Source organism: Rutilus rutilus, assembly GCF_951802725.1.
Source record: "Rutilus rutilus genome assembly, chromosome: 4".
Classification (NCBI taxonomy): Eukaryota; Metazoa; Chordata; class Actinopteri; order Cypriniformes; family Leuciscidae; genus Rutilus; species Rutilus rutilus.
In genome coordinates, this window is record NC_140212.1 from 40,978,229 (window position 1) to 40,999,525 (window position 21,297).

Consider the following 21,297-nt stretch of genomic DNA (forward strand, 5'->3'; position numbering starts at 1 on the left):
ATGAAGGACCGGGCAATAAAAGGAAAAAGATCAACTCAAAATCTCAGCTCAAAATTATTTATTTTACAGAACCCAAAAGTGAAAGAGAATGAAGAGAAAATAATATTTACAATATTTACAAACAATGAGAATAACGACAATTAACAATACTAAACAGAAACAAACAAAGGTGGGAAGGCAAGCTCGAGAGACGCCAAATGAAATAAATAAAACAGAACAAACTAGCTTGAAGATTAATGCAACTAAACTAACTACCAAACGAAAAATATAGAAAAGAAAAGTCTTCGGCGTCAAGACGCCCTAACAAAACTACACTGACTACAATATAACAAAAATGACAGGGTGTGGCACTCTCCTAAACCTAGTGTCTCTAATACAATTCAAAATTGTCCTATGTGGTGCGCAATGTATGTCGCGCGACTTACTAACATGCTCCCTTCTTCCCAGCCTCACATGCACCGTGATGACTGAACAAGGATGAACAGTAAAACAAACAAAAACACTTCACAACCACTATGACAATTGATTAATGCAAACGATAGACACACAGAAAACAACAGCGAGCCAAACAAATGCAAATGTCAAAGTGAGCAAAAAAAAACTGGGGACGTGGAAGAGATACAGGTATTTGAGGAAGGTGGTGTAATGTGTGGGGGTCCGGCCAGGCTCAGCCCGAAGGAGCGACGTGGGGCCGCCTTCCCGTGGGCTCACCACCTGCAGGAGGGACCGTAAGGGGCCGGTGCTGAGAGGATCGGGCGGCAGTCGAAGGCAGGGGCCTTGACAACCTGATCCCTGGACACGGAAGCTAGCTCTAGGGACGTGGAACGTCACCTTGCTGGCGGGGAAGGAGCCTGAGATTGTGCGTGAGGTTGAGAGGTTCCGACTAGAGATAGTCGGGATAACCTCTATGCATGGCTAGGGCTCTGGAACCACACTCCTCGAGAGAGGATGGACTCTTCACCACTCTGGAGTTGCCCATGGTGAGAGGCGGCGGGCTGGTGTGGGTTTGCTTATAGCCCCCCAGCTCAGCCGCCATGTGTTGGAGTTCACCCCGGTGAACGGGAGGGTTGTTTCCCTGCGCCTACGGGTCGGGGATAGGTCTCTCACTGTCGTGTGTGCCTACGGGCCAAATGGCAGTGCAGAGTACCCGGCCTTCTTGGGGTCTCTGGGAGGGGTGCTGGAAAGTGCTCCAACTGGGGACTCCGTCGTTCTACTGGGGGACTTCAATGCCCACGTGGGCAACGACAGTGACACCTGGAGAGGCGTGATTGGGAGGAACGGCCCCCCTGATCTGAACCCGAGTGGTTTTCAGTTATTGGACTTCTGTGCTAGTTACAGTTTGTCCATAACGAACACCATGTTCAAGCATAAGGGTGTCCATCAGTGCACGTGGCACCAGGACACCCTAGGCCGGAGGTCGGTGATCAACTTTGTGGTCGTTTCATCGGACCTGCGGCCGTATGTCTTGGACACTCGGGTAAAGAGAGGGGCGGAGCTGTCAACTGATCACCACCTGGTGGTGAGTTGGATCCGATGGCGGGGGACGAAGCCGGACCGACTCGGCAGACCCAAGCGTACTGTGAGGGTCTGCTGGGAACGTTTGGCCGAGTCTCCTGTCAGAGAGATCTTCAACTCCCACCTCCGGCGGAGCTTTGACCGGTGTGATAGAAATTTAACATTTAGATGTGTTCTTTTTGTTCTGAACCTTTGAGATATCCTACTGTCTTACAATTATTGATAAAAGTTGAGAAAAGAATTTCCACAACACCGGATCCCGAGGGAGGCTGGAGATATTGAGTCGGAGTGGACCATGTTCTCCACCTCCATTGTCGAAGCGGCCACTCGGAGCTGTGGCCGTAAGGTCTCCGGTGCCTGTCGAGGCGGCAATCCCCGAACCCGGTGGTGGACACCGGAAGTAAGGGATGCCGTCAAGCTGAAGAAGGAGTCCTATCGAGCCTGGTTGGCTTGCGGGACTCCTGAGGCAGCTGACGGGTACCGACGGGCCAAGCGGACTGCAGCCCGGGTGGTTGTGGAGGCAAAAACTCAGGCCTGGGAGGAGTTCGGTGGGGCCATGGAGAAGGACTATCGGCTGGCCTCGAAAAGATTCTGGCAAACCGTCCGGCGCCTCAGGAGAGGGAAGCAGTGCCCTACCAACGTTGTCTACAGTAGAGGTGGGGAGCTGTTGACCTCAACTGGGGATGTTGTTGGACGGTGGAAGGAATACTTCGAGGATCTCCTCAATCCCGCCGTCACGTCTTCCATTGAGGAAGCAGAGGCTGAGGGCTCAGAGTTGGACTCGTCCATCACCCGGGCTGAAGTCACCGAGGTAGTCAAGAAACTCCTCGGTGGCAAGGCAGGGGGGGTGGATGAGATCCGCCCTGAGTACCTCAAGTCTCTGGATGTTGTGGGGCTGTCTTGGCTGACACGCCTCTGCAGCATTGCGTGGCGGTTGGGGACAGTGCCTCTGGAATGGCAGACCGGGGTGGTGGTCCCTCTTTTTAAGAAGGGGGCCCGGAGGGTGTGTTCCAACTACAGGGGGATCACACTTCTCAGCCTCCCCGGGAAAGTCTATGCCAGGGTACTGGAAAGGAGAATACAGCCGATAGTAGAACCTCGGATTCAGGAGGAACAGTGTAGTTTTCGTCCAGGTCGTGGAACACTGGACCAGCTCTATACCCTCTACAGGGTGCTGGAGGGTTCATGGGAGTTTGCCCAACCAGTCCACATGTGCTTTGTGGATTTGGAGAAGGCATTCGACTGTGTCCCTCGCGGAAGCCTGTGGAGGGTGCTCCGGGAGTATGGGGTCCGGGGTCCGTTACTAAGGGCTGTCCGGTCCCTGTATGATCGAAGCAGGAGCTTGGTTCGCATTGCCGGCAGTAAGTCAGACTTCTTCCCGGTGCATGTTAGACTCCGGCAGGGCTGCCCTTTGTCGCCGGTTCTGTTCATAATTTTTATGGATAGAATTTCTAGGAACCGGCTCTTTGCGGATGATGTTGTCGTGTTGGCCTCATCAAACCAGGACCTTCAGCATGCACTGGGACGGTTTGCAGCCGAGTGTGAAGTGGCTGGGATGAGAATCAGCACCTCCAAATCCGAGGCCATGGTCCTTAGTCGGAAAAGGGTGGCTTGCCCACTTCAGGTTGGTGGAGAGTTCCTGCCTCAAGTGGAGGAGTTTAAGTATCTTGTATCTTTGTTCACGAGTGAGGGAAGGATGGAACGGGAGATTGACAGACGGATCGGTGCAGCTTCTGCAGTAATGAGGTCGATGTACCGGTCTGTCGTGGTGAAGAAAGAGCTGAGCCGCAAGGCGAAGCTCTCAATTTACCGGTCAATCTACGTTCCTACTCTCACCTATGGTCATGAGCTTTGGGTAACGAAATGAGCTTTCTCCGCAGGGTGGCTGGGCGATCCCTTAGAGATAGGGTGTGAAGCTCGGTCACTCGGGAGGAGCTCAGAGTAGAGCCGCTGCTCCTCCACATCGAGAGGGGTCAGCTGAGGTGGCTCGGGCATCTGTTCCAGATGCCTCCTGGACGCCTTCCTGTGAAGGTGTTCCGGGCGCGTCCCACTGGGAGGAGACCCCGGGGAAGACCTAGGATATGCTGGAGAGACTATGTCTCCCAGCTGGCCTGGGAACGCCTCGGTGTCCCCCCGGAAGAGCTGGAGGAAGTGTCTAGGGAGAGGGAAGTCTGGGCATCTCTGCTTAGACTGCTGCCTCCGCGACCCAGCCCCGGATAAGCGGAGGAAGATGGATGGATGGTGTAATGTGATTGGATGGGTGAACCGAGACGTCATCATCCTTCAGGAAAACTGACAGGCTGTAGATTGATCCAATGAGCATCTGAAACACACACACACAACAAACTACCCACATATCCCTATTACAACACTCTAAATACATACATGTACGTAACAAGGAGTTTTTCAAAAGAAACCGCTAGTGTGGATGGAGAGCATTTTTATAAGTTTTTAAATGTATCCGGATTAATGTAGACATGCCCTTACTGTCCTTTATCTCTGCTTTCCTTTCACTAAAAAGAGGACACAAATGTAATCACTGGATGAAATAGTAAATACAGATTTGTGAGTACAGACACTTGTGAGTAAAAATACTATTCAAGATACTGCTTTGGAATTTTTTACATTAACAATGCTGCCTAATCATCAGTGAAACTCTTTTTCTCTTTAAAGATAATAAATAAATGCATATGGATAATATAACTGAATGTTTAAAACTTGCAAAGTAAAAGCAAATATTAAAAATTATTCATGAAATCCCCTAAAGTCTCAGTCCTCTGTGTGTCCTTCAGCAGGCTTCCTGTTTAGGGACTGAAAAACAAAGTTAAAGATTAGAGTAGCACAAAGAGCAGTCTACCCTGATTAAGTCTCGTTTCTTTTCTTTCTGGATCTCAGGATTGGATCTGTTATTTTCCAGTGATAAATGGTCAGAGTTTATTTAGAGTAGTCAAAAATAGAAGCAAGCAGATTCTGCGCAGGACAACGGCACACCCTCTAGAAGCAACCCAAAACTGAATTCAAGGAATTACGTCCTGCAGAGTTTATGTAATGCTTTGGGCTCATGTTTCATGTCAGTCATGTTTCCTGTCTTGTCATGTGATTCCCTTGCCCTCCTGTGATCCTGCTATGAGCTTCCCTAGTCTTTTGTGTCATGTTGTCATTGGTTAATTGTCTAATCATGTTTAACGGTGTGTCTTGTTTAGTGATTAGTCCTTAGGCTTGTTGGACTTAATACAGCTCTGCACAGACCGATCAGCGGCTGACTTGAAGCAGTGCATGCCGGTTCGAAATTTTGTCCAACTTGATACAGCGCCGACGCCACGTGACGTATGCCATCAAAGTACCGTGAGAGCGATTCGAGAGCAGTGTTTGGAATAACGCCGTTTAAAAGAACGGCGTTAGGTAACGACGTTATTTTTTCAGTAACGGGGTAATCTAACCAATTACTTTTCCCGTCGTTACAACGCCGTTAACATTACTGAACGTTAAATGCGGTGCGTTACTATGCATTGATTGAATAAACTGTGTAATCCGAACGCACCCCTGGCTCGCACAGCGATTGAGGAGGTGGGTTAATAACAAGGTAAGCGATTAAGCCAGTGTTTTTACACACATGCCAGCACACGCGACACACACACACACACACACACCAGCTAAACAGAGATTCGACGAAGCAGCAGAGATGGCGAGTCAGGAGCAATCCGATGAAAAGTTGGCATTTTCAAGGTGGAGATATAAGCACTACTTCAAATTCATTGAGGTCAAAGGCAAGAACTAGGGGTGGAACGGTACATGTATTCGTATTGAACCGAGAGAGAGAGAGAGAGAGAGAGAGAGAGAGAGAGAGGCGCGGGCGCGAACGAAAAGTTGCAAAGTGTTTACGTTTGTGTGTGTGTGTGAGAGAGAGAGAGAGAGAGAGAGAAAGAGAGGCGCGGGCGCGATCGAAAAGTCGCAAAGTGTTTACATTTGTGTGCGTGCGCGTGTGTGTGTGTGTGTGTGTGTGTGTGAGGCGTTCAAACATCAAAAAGTGTTTAAGTTACTGCTAATTAAAATTTTAAGGAAAACAAATATATTAATCTTATATAATGTGCACAGTCAGTGCACTACAAATAAACTGGTCCAATGCCTTTACTTTATTAATAAAACTTTTAATAAAAAGTTGAGAGAGGTTGATTTAATTTGCAGAGTTAAATGCACTTTATATGGTGTAACTGTTTACTTTTCTTACAAAGATAATGCTTGAAGTGCAGGATAAACCTCTTGCTGTCTGTCGACGTGCAATAAATATTGAAAGTTATGTACAAACACCTGTCTGTTCTACTCATTTCAACTGACTTAAAAACTGCTCAAAGAAATCCAAATTCTTTGACATATAGCAACTTTTTTTTTTCTTACAGTAACGCAAATAGTTACTTTCCCTGGTAACGAGTTACTTTTATTATAGAGTAATTCAGTTAATAACTCAGTTACTTTTTGGAACAAGTAGTGAGTAACTATAACTAATTACTTTTTTAAAGTAACGTTCCCAACACTGTTCGAGAGTAGCCGGAGAACTCAGCCAGCACAGCTTCTCAAGAGTGGCTGCACGAGCTCTGATGACGACACAGCTGTTCCACCGCATGACAACGATCACGTCTTTTTCGTGTTTATTCAAACACCTTTAGTTCCTCTAAAGCTCACAAATCAGTTTTTTTATAACAGTAAACACTCTTTTCAAGTAGTCGCAATGTTATATTGTGTCATGTTTATCAAAATAAAACTGACTTCACGCGAATATGCGTCTGGCGCGAGTGATTTCAATGTTAAGTCAATGGTAAAACGCGTTTACGCGCGTCTGGAGGTCTTGCGGCGCGAATGAGGCGTTTAGCGCGGCAGACGCGAATTCGCCTCATTCGTGCGTCAAGTTGGCGCGAATTGAGCGTCTGGCGCATTAAGCGCGAATGATTTTATTAGTGCTTTTTGTGCATTCACGCGTTTGACGCGAATTTGCGTCTGCCGCCCGAGTTGAAAAAAGAGATACTCATTTTGTATTGAATGCTATTTATTCCATATCTATTCTAGATTATATGAAACATTATTAATCTGATGTAAAGACAACAAACACAATTTAGTGTATAAAAACTTTTTTTTTTAAATAACAGGATTCACTTTTGGAGGCTGGCTCCATTTATTATCAAAACAAAAATAAATGACAGATTAGGTGGGTGCGGGCGAGGGTGAACCTCGCGCCGGGCTGTACAGCGCGGGCTCGTCAGGCAGCGACCACTCGAGGCAGAGGCCTTATACGGCCTACGCTGTCCTCGTCAGCGTCGGTCCACCAAACCTAGCTCCTGGAGCAAATTGTGAAACTCCTGAAACCCTCCGGAGGGTCTGGTGGACCCGAGTACAGCGACGATGTCCCCTACGCAGCTGTTTCTGCTCTCCAGAGCATATACGAGCGGTGACTCTCTCGAATAATGCTAATGCTCGATAAACATCTAAAAAAAGCCCACCGATTTCGCTCTTGACGCGCGAATGAACACAAAGTGGTCACGCGAATAACTAGACGTGGCAGGCGCGAATTTAGACGCATATTCGCGTTTGGTGTGAACGCAGCATAAAAAACCACTTCAATGATAGCACATATAGGGACGTCACGCCATTTAGAGCAGCCATCTTGACGGAATAGAATAATAATAATAATAATAAGTTTATTTTATATAGCGCCTTTCTCAAACCCAAGGACGCTTTACATAGTAGGAAGGCAAGGAAACACAACAACAACAACCAAAAAATACAACAAGACAAGTTATCTATATGAAGTTATGAGTTAGGTGTGGAGAAGTGATCGTTAAACAAAAAGGTCTTGAGATGTGCTTTAAAGAGGGAAAGAGAAGTACAGTCTCGAAGAGGTTGTGGGAGGCGGTTCCAGATTTTGGGGGCCAAGGCACTGAAGGACCTGCCACCCAGGGTGGAGAGTCTGGAGCGGGGGATAGCCAAGAGATTTTGGTCAGAGGATCTGAGTGAGCGGGATGGAGTGTAAGGGATCAGGAGGTCACGGATGTAGGGGGGAGCAAGGTTGTGGAGTGCTTTGAAGGTGAGTAGTAATACTTTGTATTTGATCCGGGACGGAACCGGTAGCCAGTGGAGTTGGTGGAGAATAGGGGTGATATGTGCTGATCGTCTGGTATGGGTGAGGAGCCTGGCTGCTGAGTTTTGAATATATTGTAGCCTTTGAAGTGATTTAGCAGGGAGACCAAGGAAAAGTGAGTTGCAGTAGTCTAGACGGGACATAATAAAGGAGTTAACCAAAATCTGAGCATCACTAACAGAGAGGAAGGGTTGGAGGCGAGCAATGTTGCGGAGGTGAAAGAAGGCAGTCTTAGTGAGTGATTTGATATGAGGATCAAAGCTAAGGGAGGAGTCAAGCAGAATGCCAAGGTTTTTAACAACAGGGGTAGAGTGAACAGGTGAACCATCAATGTTGAGAGTGAAGCTGGGAGATTTGGAGAGGATGCTTTTAGGGCCGATCAGGAGAATTTCGGTTTTATCTGTGTTGAGTTTGAGAAAATTGTTTTGCATCCATAATTTTAAGTCAGAAAGGCAGTCAGTGAGGGAGCATGGTGGTGGGTCAGAGGGAGAGGGAGTGGTAAGATAGAGTTGGATGTCATCTGCATAACAGTGGAAGTTAAGACCGTGGCTGCGTATGATCTGCCCAATAGGGAGGATGTATATGAGAAAAAGTAGGGGCCCAAGTACAGAACCCTGGGGAACACCACGAGTGACAGGGGACTTGGAAGACTGATGTGAACCCAATGTTACAAATTGCTTTCTGTTGGAGAGGTAAGACTGAAACCAAGTGAGTGCTGTGCCAGAAACACCAATAGCAGACAGACGGGCAATTAGAACATTGTGGTTGATGGTATCGAAAGCAGCACTAAGGTCAAGGAGGATGAGAATGTTAAGTGAACCAGAGTCAGCAGACAGGAGGAGGTCATTAACTATGCGTAGAAGAGCAGTCTCTGTACTGTGACATGAACGGAAGCCCGATTGAAAAGACTCGTACAGGTCATGGTGATTAAGAAAAGTGTGAAGTTGAGAAGCCACCACTCTTTCCATTACCTTGGCCAGAAAGGGGAGGTTGGAGATAGGGCGGTAGTTTGATAGTGATGTTGGGTCGCAGTCCGGTTTTTTGAGAATGGGTGTGACTGCAGCAGTCTTGAGGGCAGCAGGCACAACACCAGAGTTCAGGCAGGTATTTACAATCAGTGCAATGGGTTCAGATAAGGATGTGTTGCAGGCTTTAAGTAGAGGGGTGGGGGCAGGGTCAAGCTGACACGATGAAGAGTTTGATTTATTAATAATGTCAGTGATAGTGAGGGAGTCAATAGCGGTGAAATGGGAGAGCTTAGGACCCAGAGAGGGGAGAGATGAAGAGAGAGAGATAGCATTGTGGTTGAAGCGGTGGTAAATTTGGCTAATTTTGTCATCAAAGAAGTGTAAGAAAGCCTGACACTGCTCAGGGGTCTTAGGACAGGCAGTGACAGGTGGTTTGAGGAGTTTGTCCACAGTCCTGAAAAGGGTTTTAGGCCTGGTCATGGAGGACGTTATGAGTAATGAGTAATAGTTTGAACGGGCAGCATTGAGGGCATCCCTATATGTCAGAGTATGTTCGGTGTAAAGCATGGAGTGAATTGTAAGGCCAGTTTTCTTATATAGCCGTTCAAGACGGCGGCCAGAGGCCTTAAGTTTCCTGAGCTCAGGGGTGAACCAGGGGCAAGTACGGTTAGCTGGTATAAGCCTAGTCCTGACAGGGGCTAAGCTATCAAGCAGGCTGGTCAGGGTGCCATTGTACGTAGCAACTAAGTCATCCGCGGACGAGAGCTCGTCAAGGTCCAATAGTGGTGAGGCCTCTATAGAGGCAGCAAACATGCTGTGGTTTATTGGCCTGATGTTACGACATGTGATAGTTGTTTTTTCTGAGGATGGAGGAGGAGTGATCATATGAAAACGGCATTCAATAAGCTTATGGTCAGAGACACCTGAGATGGAACCAGAGACAGAGATGTCATTTAGACCGGAAGAGCAGAGCAGATCCAAAGTGTGGCCGTGAGTGTGAGTAGGAAAGTCAACATGCTGTGTTAAACTAAAACAGTCCAATACAGAGTTAAACTCTGAGGTGTATGAACAATTTGTATCCACATGAATGTTAAAATCCCCTAACATAATAATAGCAGAGCAAAGAGATGAAATAACAGTGAGAAGTTCATTCAATTCAGACAGAAAATTTACAGATGGTTTAGGGGGGCGATAGATTAGCAATAGCAGAAGGGGTATGGTTGAAACAACCTTCACAGCAATATATTCAAAGGATGTCACTTCAAATGGCCTAAGTTCTTTAACAGTCAGATCTGAGCGGTACACTACAGCCAACCCACCCCCTCTCCCTACAGATCTGGGTTTGGATAAGTAGCAGTAGCCAGGGGGAGTCAGCATGTTTAAATTAATGTAGTCACCGGGTTTTTGCCAGGTCTCTGAGAGACAAAACAAATCACATTTTTTGTCCACAATGATATCGTTTATTAGGGCCGTTTTGTTTGAGATTGAGCGCACATTTAAGTGGTCAATGTTAAAGTTCTGACATGATGACGAGGCAGGAGGAGGCAGCCTAGGGGGGTGACGAAGGTTGTCAAAGTTAATTCCCCTGTTCTTTGGCTGGTATCGTCGACAACGGTCGGGCGTGTAAACAGTTGGAATTTGAGCATCATGTTCATAGATGAGAGTCGGTTCCCTTTTGAAACGATGAGCGTAACGCGGACGACGAATAATTCCAAGCGAGCAGCAGTGTTTGTACAGCGTCGGGTCCAGGGGGGCGTGGCAGCGAAAAAGTTTGAGAGTAGCAGGGGTGTAAACAGGCTCCATTGCCAAATTACAAAAAACACATATGCACAGCATAAAGCAAGCTGAGAGGACATTAATCCAGCTGCCAGCGAGAAACATGATATCGACACAGTAAAGTTGCCACAAGCAACACCGAGAAACACCACGCTAATGCTACATGTTAGCCAACCAGGCTCACAACACAACCCAATCCGCAATGTAATCAGCGCAGTTTAGTACACCAACCACAGAACAGACTGGGGACAACAACGAGGCAAGCGGGTAGAAACACACTTACCTCAGCGGCAGTCACTGTGAGGGGAGAGAGGAAGAAAGCTCATGCAGGGGAAAAGCAGGCGTACCGGGCAGTGGCAAACAGAACTGGAGGAGCAATGTAGCAGAGTTTGTAGCAAAGTTTGTAGCATTAATCCACGGATTGATACAACAGCATCAAGCAACAATGCTTCAGCGACAGAGCAGACAGATTCGGCGAGAAGAGATGCAGTAGTCCACTAGACTTCGGTGGTAAATGACATAGAGAAGGAATCCAGCGACAGCAGGGAAGGAGAGACTCCCGGTGAGCAGCGGCAGACACACACGCACAGCGTTCACTCAACCGGAAAAAAAGAAAGTGGTGTGGCTTTCCAGGAGATCGATCCAATAGAAATATTGTATATATCATGCCCGAGCGATGCTGTGCAGTTGGATGCGATCAGATACGTGATCATACAAAAGGAATATCTTTACACCGTCCATGACAACCGATAGCCTGCTAAGCTTTTGTATGCTTTTAATGAAGCTCCGGTGTAGCGTGATGGGAAGTGAATAACTTAAAGGGGTCATGACATGAGAAACCAAATTTGCCTTGATCTTTTGGTATATAAGAGGTCTTTGTACCATTAAAACGTCCTGCAAGTTTCATAGCTTAAGACGTCCTCCCCATTATAAACGAATCATTTATTTAATCAAGCTCTAAATACAGCTCGTTCTGGATCCATGGTATGAAGTGACGTCACGGTACGAAGTGACGTACCAGTCATTTGCATATGACCGCCTCCAGCATAGACAACTACGCTTCAAGCGCAAGATAACTACGCCTCATTTCATCATCGCATCTGTCACACGCTTCACATCTGTCCCAGTCACGGCAGTGTTAATTTAAGCATGTGTTCTCCACATTTCAAGGATGAGTGACAGTTGAGAACAATCGCAGTATGATGCTGGCTTTGCCAGAAAACCTTTGTATAAGATAAGGCTGTGTGGACTATTCTGGGCTCAACAACAACGACGCAAACTGTAAGTAATGTAGGCTATTTAAAACTTACAACTTTTTTAAAACGTTAATTGCAGTTTAATTCATTATGAATAATCACCGTGTTTTTACTTAGTTTAGCCTACTTATTGTTTTCATGACCGTCATGTTCATGCCCCGTAGGCTATTAAAAGATGTAGGCTGTCAAACTGACAAAATAGTTTCACATTTTCTATGTGGACGGGCTTTTGCATTCTGAGTTGTGTTGATGGTTCATTTCCTCTGATTCCGACTCAACATCATTGCAATCGCCATCGCCTCGCACTCATCACCGCACGTTTTGACAAGGGGGCGTTAACAATTGCTGCATAGGCACTGACATTAGCCAATCGTAACAGTGGGCGTTAACACTGAACTCTTAAAGGGGAAACACCCCAAAACAGACTGTTTGAATCAGAGGATGAGAAACAGGGTGGGAAAAGGTCATAAATCACTAAATTTTAAACGTTTTTTTGTCCAAAAAACTATAGTAATACTATAATTGCACCTAAGGGAACATAAAAGAAAAGAAAAAAGCATGTCATGACCCCTTTAAGGTAGCTGTAAATGTCACCGAACTCAATGTCAGGAAGTTTTTCTACACATTTAATGCCTGTAAAAAGAACTTGTGGTGCTTCATATGGATCTATGATTCCTAATTCCTTTATCTTCCTCTTGTATGTACTTGTATAAATCTGCGCTAATAATAGATAGTGGTGGGAGAAAAAATCGATTCTGTTCAGTATCGAGATATTTTGCGCACGCAATTATATCAATACTGTAGCGCAAAGTATTGCAATATTTAGGCTAATTATAAAATAATTATACTAATAATTATATTATTAGTATAATAATATACTCTCTAATGTATTACCCACCCCTAATAATAGATCCATTGCCACTGAGTAGCTGACGGATGTATTCCGTCAAAATGGCTGACATGCGGCTAGGGGTCGTGTGACTGGGAGATCCCTATAGGCTTATGTTGAACTTTATTCTTGTTCAAACAGACGCTGTATGAAGCAGTACATAAAGTATTGAATGAAAATGTTTCTGAAACATCTGTGTATTTGGCAAATATTGCATTTATTTCACTTCAGCTGTGGTAAAGTATGCAAACACCATGTGAGCGGTCACTACGGGAACCAGAAAGTGTCCGACTTCACGTCTCCGTTTGCAGCTCCTCCCCTAGTGGTCAGAACCGTGTAAATGCAACAAAACCCTGGCAAAACGTGCATAAAAACACCTTTTACAAATCTAATGCAGATTTTATTGACAGTAAAATCTTTTAAATGCTATTATCTAATCATCTAATAAGATTATCAAGTGTCTATATGTTATTTTATCAATTGTCAGGGTTTGTTTTGTTTGTTCTGTGAATGTCTCAGCTAAACAGATCTATAAGAGACTATACCATTAATCATTTTAATTATACTATGTCTAATTAAAACGTCTAAAAATGTATAAAACTGATCAGAGATTAGGTAAAACCCAGACACTTGTTCAATGGTTCTCAGTGACTCCTCATGTTTAATGGGTTGACAGAGATCATCGCCCCTAGTGGTGAACCACTGACATTTCGAAGTGTTTGGAAACGTTTAGAAACAGTTGTGACGTAATGAAGCCTTGTTTACTGAAATCACGTGACTCTGGCAGTTTGATACACGCTCCAAACCATTGATTCAGAACAAAATATTCGTAAAGGTTTCGAAGCATCATGAAGCAGTGTTTTGAAATTGCCACGACTAATTATGATCACGTTTGGATAAACTGCACTAGTGTTCTGCAACTCGCCTCCAGTGGATTTGTAACAGTTTAGCTCCAGCTTGTCTTAACACTGATTTGTTTGAGCTCGCTTGGACTATGTTGTCTCATCAAGAACATCAACAAGATTAGCGTGGATTTTTTTCCACATAGTGGCAAAATATGAATATGCCTACAGAGAGCGTGCGCTATTGACATCAACTCGATAAAACTCATCAGATGCATGTACTTTATGTCGTCTTGCGACCCTGTGAGTCACTCTCCATTTTAGAGAGTCTGACACTGGCAGCAGGGGCACGTTCAAGTTCAAAACGGTGCGCAACGTTTTGCTATGGTTTCCGGGTTGAACGTCATGTTTCCTGGAAACGGCGTGAACCGGTGTGCAACGGGGTTTGAGATACGTTTTCTCTTGTTTGGTGGGTGTGTCAGAACTGCAGTCCAATCAGCAGCAACATGTATATAAAGCACGTGGTATTAAAGTGAACTCGCACAATGGGTTCAAGGAAAGTAATTTACAAATGTGTTCGATGCAGCTCGGTATACGCAACAACTGAGGATATTAGAAGACATGTTTGTCGTAAGTTTTATTGTAAAAATATAGGATATCAACATAATGATGTAGTTGTTTATATTTTTAGCTTCATTGCAAGTGTATGACATTTGGTATAGAAATAAACAATGGTAATTAAGTGCTTTTCCTAAAAATGAGAAAGAAAATACAGGGTATTAAAACAGTATGAACTACAAATAAAGTCAGTATGTGAGGCTAAATAGAAGTGTTTTAGTCTGAATTAGGTAAGATGTGTGCTTCCATTTCAGTTTCCACTAATCCCTTCACTCGATTGGGATGTTCTCTTTTGTTCTGGGCGGCAAGTGCAGTTACTGTAACATCGGGCATATTTTGTAGCATTAAACACATATTTATACCGATTTCATCAGGCTCCGAAAATTCTTCACAAAGAACACAAAGAATGGCCTTCTCAGCTGCCATAGTTGCAACTCTTGCATCATCAGAACAGTGTGTTCAACGCATCACCGTTTCTGTTTAAAAAACGTTGTGCAACGTTTTGTCGGGGCTGAACGCAGCCCAGGTCTCAGGTGCACACCCCCCGGTCACGGTTTGTGCCCTCTATCTCTGCTGGGCTCTGCCCACTTTTCAAGCATTTTTCAAATATTGCCAGTGGGTGGAGTCAGGCTCTGACCAGGGGTTTAGTTACCCTTTAAGTCCTAGTGTCCAGTGGACATGTATGAAATCGCTGTCCTGTTTCGCAACAGGAAGTCATATTTTGATTTGAAACCCCATTACATTATGAAATCTTAACATCAATCGCATCCAGGTAAACAACGGCATCTTATAAGGGTCCCGTATTATTCTAATATTTTAGCATGTTGAATGCATCCTGTTTTTGCACGCTCTTGATAATGTCTCCAGGAGATTCAATCGATAGAAAACGGAGGCGTGCTTTTGTGCAAATGAAATCTGCAATGCAGAAAATGTGCAGTCATGCGGAGACCCGCAGCATGTCCACAATAATGACTGCTGGAGACAGAGCTTCTGAGAGGAATGCCATATACAAACACTGCATGAAAAGTGGGATTTTCGTCAGTAAGCGGCACTGTAGATTGTCGTGGAAGTTCAGGTTTACGACTGCACACGGCAATTTGCAGGCAACACCGAAAACTGATGTGAATTGTCGGAAATTGGCGTGGCCTTGCTTAGCAGTTGTCCCCCCATGACCCCCCTCCCCCTAATTCTAGGGGAGGCTTTAACATGTAAATGAAAATGCTGTGAGCTATACAAATGCAAATCAGGGCAGGGGGAGTTTTACCCCAGGTAACATTTTTCTAAAAGGTATTTACTTCATTCTAAGAAAATCTCTGGTATAAATCAGGCTCAGTATAGCCTAATTATAGACTCTTAAATTTTTAGCTTAAATTGATATATTTAATGAAAGTATGCTAGATTAGTTACTGTGTGTCATTAGCAATCGCTTTTTTACATGTTATGTAAAAAAGATAAACAAAACAATTTATTTCAACAATTAATTTCAATCAGGCTTTGCCACAAAGGTAAAATGTGCATTCCATGCAAACAGCATCACAATCTCCTAGAGCTCAACCACTGTGAATAATACAACTGTTCACGAACAGAAGATTGTAATTGACTTATGCTGCATACACATACGCAATGACAAGAATTATGCCTACTGTACATATAGAGTTACAACTACGATTAGAGTTGTTTGCATAAAATGCACCGTGAACATTCACATGTTTGCCCTGTGACAGGCTACAATTTATCTCCATAAATACTATTTTCTCAATTCTGCACATATATTTTTACACACATTAATTGCTTGATCAATATCATCACATATTTTATATTTACATTTTTAACTGTAGGTACCACAAACAATTTAATATAGGCCTAGGTAAGTTTGTGTATATTTTAAAATTCTGTATGTGCTGCTTATAAGTCAAGTCAAGTCAAGTCAAGTATATTTGTATAGCGCTTTTCACAATACAGATTGTATCAAAGCAGCTTCACAGTATTAAATTAAAATAATACAACAAGGTTTGTTTCTAGTGGAATTTATTGATAAAATCAAATTAGATATCCCCAGAATATCCCCAACTGAGCAAGCCAAAGGCAACAGTGGCAAGGAACCGAAAAACTCCATCAAGTGACCTAATAGTGTCCTAAAACTCCATCAGGTGACCCAATGGAGAAAAAAAAAAAAAAAAAACCTTGGGAGAACCCAGGCTCAGTCGGGGGCCAGTTCTCCTCTGGCGTTTATTAACTAGAGGCCGGATTGTAATTTGAACTGTAAGATTAAAAATATTATATGAATGCCTGGCTGAAGAGATGCGACTTTAATCTAGTTTTAAACTGGGAGAGCGAGTCTGAGCAACGAACAGTATCAGGAAGGCTATTCCAGAGTTTTGGAGCTAAATGTGAAAATGCTCTCCCTCCTTTGGTGGTTCTGGATATCCTAGGTATGACCAAAAGCCTTGAATTTAGTGATCTTAAAGAGCGCGATGGATTATAGGGCGATAGAAGATCCGTTAAATATACTGGAGCTAAGCCGTTTAGGGCTTTATAAGTCAGTAGCAATACCTTGTAATTAATACGGAACTTTATAGGTAACCAATGCAGTGATGATAAAATCGGTGTTATATGATCATATTTTCTTGGTCTAGTAAGAACTCTAGCGGCGGCATTTTGGACTAACTGTAGTTTGTTAATTGAGGATGCAGGACAACCGGCTAATAAAGCATTACAGTAATCTAGTCTCGAGGTCATGAATGCATGAACTAACTTTTCTGCATCAGAAACTGATAGCATATTACGTAGCTTAGCAATGTTTCTAAGGTGGAAAAAGGCGGTTTTTGTAACATATGAAATATGATTTTTGAAAGACAGGTTGCAATCGAGTATAACACCCAGGTCTTTTACTGTAGAGGATAAAGTAACAGGACATCCTACTATATTAAAGTTGTATTGCGAGAGGTTTTGTGGGCGGTTTTTTGAACCGATAAGTATTACCTCTGTTTTGTCTGGATTTAATAAAAGAAAATTACGCGTCATCCAATCTTTTATATCTTTAACACACTCTGTCAATTTGGATAATTTAGCGTTTTCATCTGGCCGTGATGAAATATATATTTGAGTGTCATCAGCATAACAATGGAAACTAATTCCATGTTTCCTTATAATATTTCCAAGTGGCATCATATATACTGAGAATAATAGAGGGCCTAACACAGATCCCTGCGGCACTCCATAGTTTACTGGAGTTATGATCGATTTTTCTCCATTTAAATAGACAAAATTTACACCAGAATATAAATATAAACACCAGACAGAATGATTTATGATCTTTACTCATCTCACTTGCACAAAATAAATGCAGTAATAGAAAGCATAGAAACGCACAGGTGAAATACACTGAAAATGATATGCATTTAAACATTTGGTCGGGTTGAAGTCATCCTCCTGATCTTCTGCATCCACTCAACCCGTACCGCAGCGTCAACAGGGAATGCATGAAAGATGACGTCTTCTTTATTGTAATAACGTGACGAAAACGGTACATAACGGTACACAACGATGAAGTGCTGAGGCTGTCACCCTCTGAAAGGCAATTCATCTCTCTTGAATCCTAAAAACACTCATTGTGAAAAAATATCTCTGTGGTAATGGAACTCGGTCGCTGTTGGCTCTCGCTGTCAGATCACCGGAAGTTTTCACCGGAAGTAACGTTACTGGCCCACACACTCAAGTTCGAACGTCAACGGTCGTCGTGCACTGCACAGAGGCGCTACGAATCGGAGCAAGGGTGTTACCCATAAAATGATAACATTAACTTGGATTTTGTGTTTTTTCTTTTCTTTATTCCACTTGTGTAGAACTCACAATGTACACATTTATGTGTGTGCGCGGTCAAACTGTAAATACAAACAATTCACATTTAGTATCCAGTAATGTTTTCACTTCTCCAAATAAGTTTCTACAACATAACATCAGCTTAGACGATAAACATTCAAGTATAAATCAAAGATATTCCCTACAACGCAAATATCACGTGTGGTATAGCTATTAGCATTAAACATTATCACATGTGTGTGATACACCTGACAACACACATTACTAAAAAAGCATTACAACACGTATTAGATCTGTTTAACAAATAAATGCAACATATATTGCTTGAATATTTCAATAGGCAATATTATCTATAAATATCAAATCAAACATAATAGCCTAAACAAACTAACATTAGGCGTTTAGGCGCTAATCGCAAATAGCGATCTACATAATAATTTTAATACACTTATAACAACAAAAAAATTTTACTCACCACGCTGGGTGGTGTATCGATCTTAACCGTACATTTTATTTTCACAGACTAACCTCACCTCATATTTGCCCGGAGCTATGTCTGCAAGTCCAGATTTACATGATGCTGATAATGACGACATTGTGTGTAAGTAACGTTTTTACTATTGTGGCCAAGTAGTGTATACCTCGTTTCTATTTTGCATTAAAAATATTTGTGGCCCCTTTAAGAAATCCTTCTCTTCTCGCGATACTATTCACTTGTGCTGGATGCGTGCGCGCGACCAGAGATGCCATTTTTCACTGTTCAGGAGAGCTCCGTGTGTTTGGTCGTGCATTGATCGGATTTACTGTGTTATACGATCTTCTTTCTTGGTAAATATTACTCCAATATCTTTAATATGCACAAACAAGTTGTGAAGCAGAGTTAAAAGAACATTTGTTTATAGATTTATTTGGAGCGCATGTGTGACGAGTGAACCTCGTGGTGATCGGTAAAGGATTGGGTATGTACGTTTCATGATTTATGGGGTAAAATACTGATGACATGTTTATTTGATAAATCTATTAATGAGTTTAATCTATATTCTGTTATTGTACTGTTGTAGAGTGAGCTTTTGGTAGATTGACCTGTAGGGGGCAATCTAATGCAGTTTGACTTTGGCTTAAGAGTAGCAAAGAAGAACTTGTTAGTTAGACATGGATCACACCTGGCTGTTATCATGTGTACTGCTGGCTTTTGATGTCTCTGAAGTAAATGAACTTACTTGAATGGATTTGTCTCCTGCAAGTTATTACATTTTGGCGACGAGGATAAAAGCAAGAAAAGGAAATGCCTTGGAGTGAAGTGCTGGAAAGTGAAGAAGTTTAATCCATACAAGTTGGAGCTTTGGAAAAGAAGATGGCCAACATGGTAGGAACAGTCACACCATTTGACAGTCAATGGCTGCGTTCGAAACCGCATACTTCCCTACTATTTAGTATGGGAAAAAGAGTAGGCGAGCGAAAAAGTATGTATGAATCCAAAAGAGTAGGCGAGAATTACCTGGGTGACGTACTAATTATCGCGAGATTCGGACTTAAGTGCGTTCGAATATGCCTACTTTCCTACTATATAGTAGGCGAAAACAGTACGTGAAGGAAGCAGTACGTTCGAAACATCAGTATTCATAAAAGAGTAGGCGAGAAGTTCCCGGATGGCTTACTCGCTTCCGCCCAGATTTTTGAGTGCTCAACGATGGATACTCTTCTATCCCAGGAGGCCACGCGAGAGGATACGTCATAAAAAAGAAGAAGAAGGATAGGTCATACTCGAACGTGACGGAAAGGATGACGGACGAGACTGTTTTCAAATGTGAGTATTACAAATCAAATGATCGCATGTGTTGAACTACTGTACAATAAACTGTTGAATTGTTGAAGATGTAAAGACGCTATATTTGTGATTTTGCTGTAAATCACATTTTATTATGTAGCTAACAGAGAAGCTCCAGTAAGGACACATACGTCTCCAAAGTGGATTTGCATACATTTTAAACCGTATACATCTTAAATACAATTACTAAATGTCTATTTAATATCTGGCAAGAAAATCTTCTATAAGAATTGCAGATTACTACGTCTAATATAGATATGAAATAGGCATCTGAGTGATGTATGTGTGCTATTATGTAGAACAAATCTATAAAGTAACTAAACATAAGTTATCTATTTTATTTGTCCATTAGTACTGTTGATAAATTAAGGAACATTTATGTAGGATAAAAAGTTAAAACAACCTCAACATGTAAATGTAGTGTTGAGCTCATAAATCACAGAGGTAATGTGAGTCTGGTCTGGATGTTACAGGGACAGATGAACAGATGTGTGTTTATCCGGTGGAGAGTGGCTCATGAAGCTGAATGCTACAATCAAAGGCTCTGTGACATTACAGAAATGAATACAACAACTATTTAAATATTAAGTTGTAGTTTATTTTAATTATTGTAGTTTCAAACAGAGCTATTACAGCACTTTTCTGATTCTTGATTTCTGTGCATTTGCTGCACAGCTTTTGTGGTGGAGCAGGACCTGCAAGGAAAGATGATGTGGCGGCATTTGTGGAAAAAAAGCTCTATTGCCTCAGATTGTGAAGCACAACACATCACGCAACAACCTCCGGCACGAAGGCACGGCTCACCTCTGGCGGTCAGCTGATTCATCAGAGCCGCAGAATGGGAACCGCTGTGTTGAGATGGCAGAAGGATGTGGTTCAGCGCCTGTAGCCTACATACATACATGATTGACTGTAGTTTTAATAAAGCTTTGTTTCATGTGTTGACTTGTATATGCATTTGTTTATTGTGTGATGGTGACTTTGATTCATTCTTTTACTAATTTATTAATATTTCTCATTGTTGTCAGTAAATAAAATACAATTAATTAATGCTTTATTTATTGTTTGAATGAAAATGTAGATGTTCACTATATACACATCTAGAGTGTATTCATGCATAGCTATTTCAAATGACATACATTACATTTTGTTTGTTTTATTGAATTATATAATTTACAGTAAAAAGTAATATAATTAATTGATCAGCATTTATCGTTGTTATTATTGTATGTTTTGGGGCTGGAATAGCAATGCAATTCATTCTGGGGTAATATTAATTTTTAATAATGATACTTAAATTTTTCGAGTATAAAATCAACAGTTTTCTCCAAAGGTGAATCTCCCTTTGTGCAGACATTACAAACGCTGAGGAAAACCGTTCTAGGTAGGGCTGTCGAGTTACTGATGTTATGAGGTATATCATGTAGGCTATGTATGTATATATATATATATATATATATCAATCATGGGTTTGCAAACATATTATGATATTTTATACACAGGAAAAAACCTATAAGGTTGAATATCAATATTTATTTTCTTAAATAATTAATTATATAATACATTTAAAAAAAAAGCATTTTCTGTTATTTATAGGCCTGAGGGATGAAACGAGAGTTAAATTTAACAAGAAAAAGAGGAAAACAAAGCAGT

General features: G+C 42.6%; 1 long non-coding RNA gene across 1 annotated transcript; it reads left to right on the forward strand.

The window, feature by feature from the left end:
- The first annotated feature begins 19,331 nt into the window (after nucleotides 1-19,331).
- LOC311289512 lies at nucleotides 19,332-20,585 on the forward strand. The gene is made up of 2 exons (XR_014627135.1): nucleotides 19,332-19,623; nucleotides 20,118-20,585. It is a non-coding gene; the product is annotated as an uncharacterized lncRNA (long non-coding RNA).
- The last annotated feature ends 712 nt before the right edge of the window (nucleotides 20,586-21,297 follow it).